The sequence below is a fragment of the Cydia fagiglandana genome, chromosome 14 (assembly GCF_963556715.1).
Source record: "Cydia fagiglandana chromosome 14, ilCydFagi1.1, whole genome shotgun sequence".
Taxonomy (NCBI): domain Eukaryota; kingdom Metazoa; phylum Arthropoda; class Insecta; order Lepidoptera; family Tortricidae; genus Cydia; species Cydia fagiglandana.
Window position 1 is genome coordinate 12,920,003 of NC_085945.1, and position 8,579 is coordinate 12,928,581.

Consider the following 8,579-nt stretch of genomic DNA (forward strand, 5'->3'; position numbering starts at 1 on the left):
CTGACCCGCGACGAATATTCAATAGCGATGAATCAGCATTCAGCCTGTCTTAAAGAAATTTGTGTTATAGTAAAAAAAGGAAGCTATACTCATAGCTTACGTACAGCAGAATTGCCAATGATGAAAAAGAGTGCTTAACAGTCTCAATGACAGTATCAGCGAATGGAAGTCTGCTGCCACCTTTAGTCTTATTTCCATATATACAAGCGAACACCAACAACAATCATACTAAGAAGTATGTGCATAAAACACCGTCATATGACTTCAGTATAATAAAGAGCCCTTTCATGAAGTCAAAGATAAAAACTATCGAAATTGATTACAAAAACGCAAAACATAATTTGCGAGACCTGTTTAAGAAATATCAATTATTAAAATAGTTTTAGCTTTCAGCTTGTAAGTATACAATTTTAATAAAGGGGTGAAGTAGTTATTCATGGGCTTATAAATTGTATAATGATTAATGATACTTATATGTTAAAGGCGAAAGAATGGTATAAAGGCAGATTAGTCAAAAGTCGAGACGATTTTCGTAGACATCTGTTAATAAACAATTAACAATTTTGTACCCAACAATGTCTGTCAACAGTGTCAACACTGTTTTATATTCAATACCTATGCTTTGCAGGTAAAGTTGGCCTTTGAATACAGTCATCCTAAAGGGGACACCTCACATTTTTGTGAAGTTCCTTCAGTTTGAAGAAGAAGCTAATAGTAATGATGCTTTTATTGACGTAAAGATATTTAAAGATTTGAAGATTGTCTTCAACAACACGACAAAAGAAGGTAATCCTTTGATGTTATCGAGCGATAGAGATAAATTTCTGTTATGTGGATGAATCGAGAAATTGGGCCATTGTTTCTTCCCAGGAAACAAAAACATTATGTTTATCTTACCCCACGTGATCGTACACATAATAGGTAATCCTCTTAATTGTTCAACGAACATATGACCATATTTTAAAGTACTAATTAGTAAACAATCGTAAACCTGTTCAAATTGAAGGAACGTCCCATAATTATAATTTGTTACACAAAAACGAGTTGGAATATAAAGTGTCAATAAGGGATGTCGCTCCCGCTGATGATGTGAAAAGTTTGAGGAAACAAATTCATTTCATAGTTGTAGCGACAGTGGACAACTGAGAAAAAAAAATCAGTACGTACCAAATGAAACACCATTTTACGTCTGTTATTATAGAATATAGACGATCTGACGTTGACAGAGATCGGACGATATACAATAAACAACTAAATTATTCCATTGAATTAGACTTATTTATACTAAAATAGCAGTGTTATAAATGTATTTCAATTGTTAATGTATGTGATGTGCCACGAAGGTAAAATCAGGAAAGTGCGCAGAAATACGACCAATGTACAAGTCGTACCGTACGTAAGTACCTTATACAAAATACAAAATCGTTTATTTGTCCAACATAGGTATGAATAGTACATAAGTACAGATCTTATACTATACTGTTGTGTGTATTACTGTTGCATCACTATGTTGTGCCATAAGACGTACAATTTTTTGTCATTAATGGACTGTGACTACATGCTGTGCACACCTTTCCGGTAAGTTTTGCAATGAAATTAGATTAGGGTTAACAGCAGACAGGTGAGTCTTAAAAACAACACTAAGGGACTCTAGCGACGATATACTCACCATATCAACCTCGTTAGGCAGGAAAACAGGTTTTAAATTCTAGTGTGATTATTAAATCAGGAAAAAATGTGCAAGTATTATATGGTAAAGAAATCTGTACATCAAAAAAAACGCAAGCGACCAGATGATACCAATACACCGATATGAAAAAGATTAAACCTTGTTTAAAATATCAAAACAGTTTTATGAAGCAAAAGATCAAGTAGTGTAAGATAAAAGAAAAAAAAACAATAATACTATCCATTATCCCACCATCTGCATGTACAAGCTAATATCGATTGCTTACCAGGATTAAATGACGACGTATTCGAAAATATTAAGAATAAATTTGCTGATCAACCAATTGAGGATAAATCATGCCCCGTGGGTTTTGATGAAATGAGTATTAAGCTCGATTTAGATTATACAATGACATTTGATATGATTGAAGGCTTAAGAACTGTACATAAGCAGTCAGCATTACATTTGGACGCTGTTACTCGGCCCCACAATTACAAGAGAGATTATTCTTAAATCAGTATAATGAAGGATTCTTGAAAACACCCACAAAAAGAGAAATATCTACGAAAAAGCCACAACTTTCAATATTAAAAAAAAAAGTTAAAATGGCGTCCGATGAAAACATTGAAAAATGGTGTTATAAAATTTGACGAGACCATTATCATTGTAGATTGGGAATCCAAAAGAGTCGCGCGCGCGCCGATGCCCCATGTAAATATGATTTAACAAAGCCAGAATGATGGTAACCAACGAAAATAGCCATTTCCTTCAGGAAATTCCATCAATACGGTTAATTTCGTTAACTTTCTTATGACCATCTTGGCCTATTGAATATAACTCGGCAAGGGTGTGGTCCGCCCTTAACCGCCTAAGAACAGGAGTGGGCAACTGCGGCCACCTCTGGTATAAATGGGGCTGGAACTCCTCTCCTGCCTGTAACTGCGGGCACCCAGATCAGACCATCAACAACATTATTCTGGAATGCCCCCTTACTACACATGCCAAGTAGACGATTTTAAGACCCTGTCAGATGAAGCAGTCGCGTACCTGGGAAGGGCGAAATTTTAACGAAACCTTAACTTTGACATTGTAATCCAGTGACATGTACCTACATATGCCATACGATAAATAAACAATAACTCGGCATCTGACTTCATTATAGTAATAGATTTTACTACAGGACCACCATCTGGCACAAGCTGCAGAGCAGAATTATCAGGTCTATCTTTCTCATATTCCAACTCTTCTTTAATGTTGTGGACTGGGACTTCTGAATTATTCTGCAGGAAAGTCGCCTCCGATGGTATGGCCATATACGCCGCAGATCGGTAGACTACGTCGGAAATAGATGCCTCAATCTCATTGTCCAAGGCTCTAGCTCACGCGGCCGCGGTAGGCCTAAGAAGCGTTAGATGGACGTCGTGAAAGCGGACATGCAAGAGAATAATCTCACACCTGAGGATGCCGAAGACCGGGCAAAGTGGAGAAGACTGAGCAGGAAAGCGGACCCTGGCGCTAGGCCGGGAAAACGCTAGGTTGAAGAAGAAGAAGTGATTGTAGCCAGCAGATCATCTATAGATGTCACAATAGTAATCGTTGTAACTTTTAGATTATTGCTGTCGTTTTCTTCATTACTTTCTTTTGAATTGAGGTTGTCTTGTACGGAAACGTCTTTTAATTTATTGCTGTTGGTGTCTTCTTTATTTTCTTTTGTATTGAGATTGTCTTGAACTGGTTCGTCTTTTAATTTGTTGCTATCATATTCTGTTGTATTGCTGATTTCTATCTGGTTATCTTTAGAGTAGGTAATCGTTAGGTGTTTGACTCATCCTTTCCTCAATCCTTTCAGCGCAATGTTGACTGTCTATTACTTGAATTTCTGTTGTGCTTGCTGTGCCAGATTGAATTATGCTGTCACTGGGCTCGGGAGAATGTCGAGCTTCTTTACTTGGTTAATAGCTGGTCCATGGCCATGGCATGGCATGGCAAGGTTGAAAGAGACGATAAACCACATACTTATATGAAAAACTCATCGAGCTTAGCAAAGAAGGAGGTATAAATGGTTATCAATTACTCGATATACTGCAGCCCGCAGGTAGCTATAAAGACCTGTGCGCGACATAAACCGCTAATGATAGACAAAAAGACTGCTCACTGTCCAGCCTAGGAAGTTTACCTATTCTGGGGATATTTAACGGACAATGGACTTCACAATTAACCGTACAGCAAATGTGTACTGAGACAAGTGACTGAGAACAGTGAAAAATATTAATAAAAGACGTAAGCACTGTGCACTATGAGAAACAAATTATTACAATATTTTATAAAGACACTAGCTAAAAGTACTTCGCATTGGGTCAAGAATTTTAAGTAATTATCTAATTTCGAGGCCAAAGAGATTTCACCAAAGTTTTCCCAATTTTCATTATGTTTAAAGTCTCCAACATCGTCGACATGACCGGGTTCTATATCATTATCGATAAGCAGCAGCAAGCAGTTCTACTGCAAAGAGTTCAGCTGGATAAGGGTATCAACCGGCCGAGTCAGTACCACGCATATCGTTGGACACCTAAATGAACTGACGCCTAAAAACCGTTAGCAAGCGAGGTATGTCACCAAGTTCGTCCATGGTCTACCCAAAATGTGTCTAATAATTTCTTGCTCTTGGTTTTAGGTCGAGCCTTCGTCGCAAAACAAACAAAAAATTCTATTTATAGAAATAGTAAGTATCTTGTTCTAAAAACCGTCGATACAAATACCAATACAAAACACAAATATTTATTGATAACAGCGAAGTTATTACCAAAGTACATAGATGAAAAACTCATGGAGCTCAGCAGCTCAAGCAGGTGTAATAAACCTACTTGAGCTTGAGCTGCGGTAAATCCTCTCAACTAAAACTGATTGTAGAACGTATCAAGCGATGTTATGCACCAACAGTAAGCCCAATGCTACAGCCGAATTTTGTTATGGTCGGGGCGTTAACTGGAATAGCCGCGCGCCAAATTTTGGGAAAATCGCTCCATAGTATTTTCTCCTTGCCCATACAAAAAGGAAACACAATGACGGCCAGAAAATGACCGGTCAACACCTCGAAAACGAACGTCGCAAATGGTGAAATATTTATTGGTTGATAGTTGACGAAATTTCTATGGTCCTAAAAATCAACCTCAAATCATACACCTTAGGCTTCAAGAATACAGAAATAATGACAAATTATTCGGCGGAGTAAACGTTTTGCTCTTTGGTAACATTTTCCAGCTTCCTCCAGTTATAAACATAAGATAGTACCTACATTTTGAGAAGGACTGGATGGACGCCCTGGGCTTATTCAACTACATCAATATTGAGGAGCTAGGGAAAATTATTTCAACCAAATAAAAGGTTCAAGTCGTTACCAGAAGGTTAAGGAGTTGGCAGAGGACCGGACGAGTTGGAGATTGCTCCACCGACAAGAGCACAGCTCTTAAAAATATAAAGAAGAAGGGAAAATGAGGACTAATTTGTATGAAAAGGCGATTTCACACCGCGGTATACCTATCCTCTTTTAAGTCATACTTATCTTCACAGCAGGATGAAAGAAGAATGTTTGAACGGACTGGCTGTAATGCATATCCATCAAGATACAGCACCAAATGAACGCTTATTATGAAATGCTGGACATCTAGCAGGAAATATAAACGGAAACTGTCTTAATAATTTTCATACTTATAATAAACCTTTACCTAAATACTACAGTTTTATTTTTAAGTTACCTATAACAGGTGATTATTTATGCCCATCTGTCCCTCCCAAAAAATGTTGGATCTACCCAAACATATATTGCATTGCAACACAATATCATTCATCCCAAAAGAGACATAGTAATCCTTGGGTTTATTCGCACTAGTTACTACTGGTAAAAGGTGGAATTTTTTTTTCCCAGTCATTACCACCAACATTTTGTTAGAGTTCAATAGTAATAAAAACAGTATAAATAGTATAGGTACTATAAATATAGATTCTTTAATAAATAACTATAAGTCGATTAGTGTTTCAGTAAACTGCTTTATGTTTAGTAGTTATGACTTCCAATGGCGACCTGACATAGACCGACTGACTGACATACATATTTAGAACGACTACCATTTCAATTAAAAATTCGACATGACCATCACAGGACAAAAACACCAGTTCATGAGAGACAGCCACAACAGACAGCAGTTTTTACCCACTCATACCCAAAATAAACATTTACCGACCATTCAAGAATTAAATAATTTTGTAAATAATAAACATGTTTTATTTCATTTGAAGCAAACCTAAATAAGCCAAGAAGAACCCACAACATCCCTAAAAAATCCGTTCCGTTCCGGAAGCATGGCTTAGACTGGGCCCATAATTTTAACCATTCAATTAAAGATTTATTAAATTATGATGCCACGAAACAGGCTCAAAAGTATGTCATTACAATGTCCCCCAGTTCCCCGTCAACCAGTTTTAACACATGGTTTATGTAAGTATACATACTGTATTTTACTCCTAGCTAAGATGAACTAAAACAATATCATTTTATCTAATAGCCCAGCTCATTCTGTATTTGAGAATTTGGAAAAAAAATCTCTTTTTTTTTTCATTGTTGAATACAAGTACAATATTAGGTATTTCTGCTGTTTTACTTCTTCCATATTTTATTACCCAAAAATTAAGAGAGCTCATTTGGAACTACCAAGCAAATATACTACCTAAACCAAATTTCATTCAATATTTTGTTTCTAAACAGTGTCATTAATATTATAAGTAAACAATCTTGTGGTTATACCTAAATCACCAAGGAAAAAATGGTTCGAATTCACTGCTCAACTTGATTCGATCTAACAGAATATCGATTTTCAACACATTTTCAGTGGACCAGAAGGATAGGAGAAGAAAGGTATATTTCATGTATGTAATTCCACAAATATTATCAGAGAAGTCCCGAGAAATTAGACTGAGTCCGTTGTTAGCAATTGATAGCAAATATTATACATTGTTAGCAAGAAACAACAATGTTCTCCCACCAAGATGGCAGCAGAAGTCCCCCTAAACAATGTTTAGGTCATTGAACAAACAGTTGATTATTCACACCAAACCTTCAATTTTTTTGAGCAAGAAAAGACTGCCGATGCAATATCAGGATTCCAGATTTGATACAACAAAGACTACCTACGCCGACCGAACGCTGAACCATGGCACCGCCCTCACGAGTTGAAAGAAATATCGACCCCGGTTGTTAACCACCGACTTGATTATTTTAAATTATAGTTTCTTAAGTAATGAAATAAAAAACTAAAACAGAATAACACAATAAAGAAGATTAAACAGCAAAAATTAGTGCGTCAATCCCAAATCCCAGCTATCCCAAGCCAGTGGAGTGGCGCTGTGGAGTGTGGACTGGCGAATCGATTTATTCGCTTTGACATTTAGACGATAGGGTTGCCAACTCCAATTTTTTTTTACCCCTAGAGCTCAACTTAAAAACCCCTAAAACTGTACTATTATTTTGGAAAACCCACTAAATTAAAAATAAAAGAAATTATCATCATCATCATTTCGGCCTATATACGTCCCACTGCTGAGCACAGGCCTCCTCTCATGCGCGAGAGGGCTTGGGCTATAGTCCCCACGCTAGCCCAATGCGGATTGGGGACTTCACATACACCTTTGAATTTCTTCGCAGATGTATGCAGGTTTCCTCACGATGTTTTCCTTCACCGAAAAGCTAGTGGTAAATATCAAATGATATTTCGTACATAAGTTCCAAAAAATTCATTGGTACGAGCCAGGATTTGAACCCTCGACCTTCGGATTGAAAGTCAGACGTCATATCCACTCGGCCACCACTGCTTAAAAGAAATTATACATTTAATTAATTCTTTACATTTTCCAGAATTATTACATTATTATGATTTCCAACCGGTTTTTGTGATCATCATACATGTGAACATTATAAATGGTCAAGCAAATCTTGTCAGTAGAAAAAGGCGCGAAATTCAAATTTTCTACGAGACGATATCCCTTCGCGCCTAAATTTTTAAAATTTGCCGCCTTTTTCTACCCTAAAAAACCCCTAATAAAACCACTAAAAATATTTAGCCCCTAAAAGAACTCCTAGCTGGTTTATTTCCCCCTAAATTTAGTGGTAAAACCACTAAGTTGGCATCCCTGGGACGATGACATTTGTTTGAAATCTTCGACATTTGTTTGACGTTTGCTTTGCTTTATTTGTAGTGTTCAGCCCAATAATGCGCGACTCAACCATGTTTTTGGACACAATAACGGATTATCGCCCCGGACCAACCCCGGACGGAGCTTGCCCGGAGCTCGCTCAGCCGGGCGATAATTCTAGGCCCAATAATATGCTCCGCTTCTAATAAAAATGGGTATATCCCGAAATATTTTTCGCACAATGTGATACTCGGATGCAAAAATACCAAGATTAAATGCAAGTATGCGCGATTTGAGGCATTTTTTTATTTTGTGCGCTCGACTGTCACCATAAACATAAAATTAGTACGCTCGTCTGTTATATCTCAGTCCGACGAGTTTATCAAATCGACTGATTTATCTTAATTTTAATTGGCTTCAATCTCCAATTTTAAATTTTTGGTGATATTTGAGCTCTCGAAATAAGATCTATCTTGGATCTATCCAGACGGGAACAATTTTCCGCCAATCTGATTAAATTGTCCTAACATAAAAAAATGGCCCTCAAACGCGAATACTCAACATGTCACAAATTGGTATTCTTGTTTCCGCAGCCCATTTTATCGGTAGAATAACTTGATTTTTCATTTCACATAAGAAAATATCTATTGACATAAATACCTAGGTAAGTAATAAATTAACATTTCTGTCAATGAATAATTTACTAATGCCATAAAATGAATAT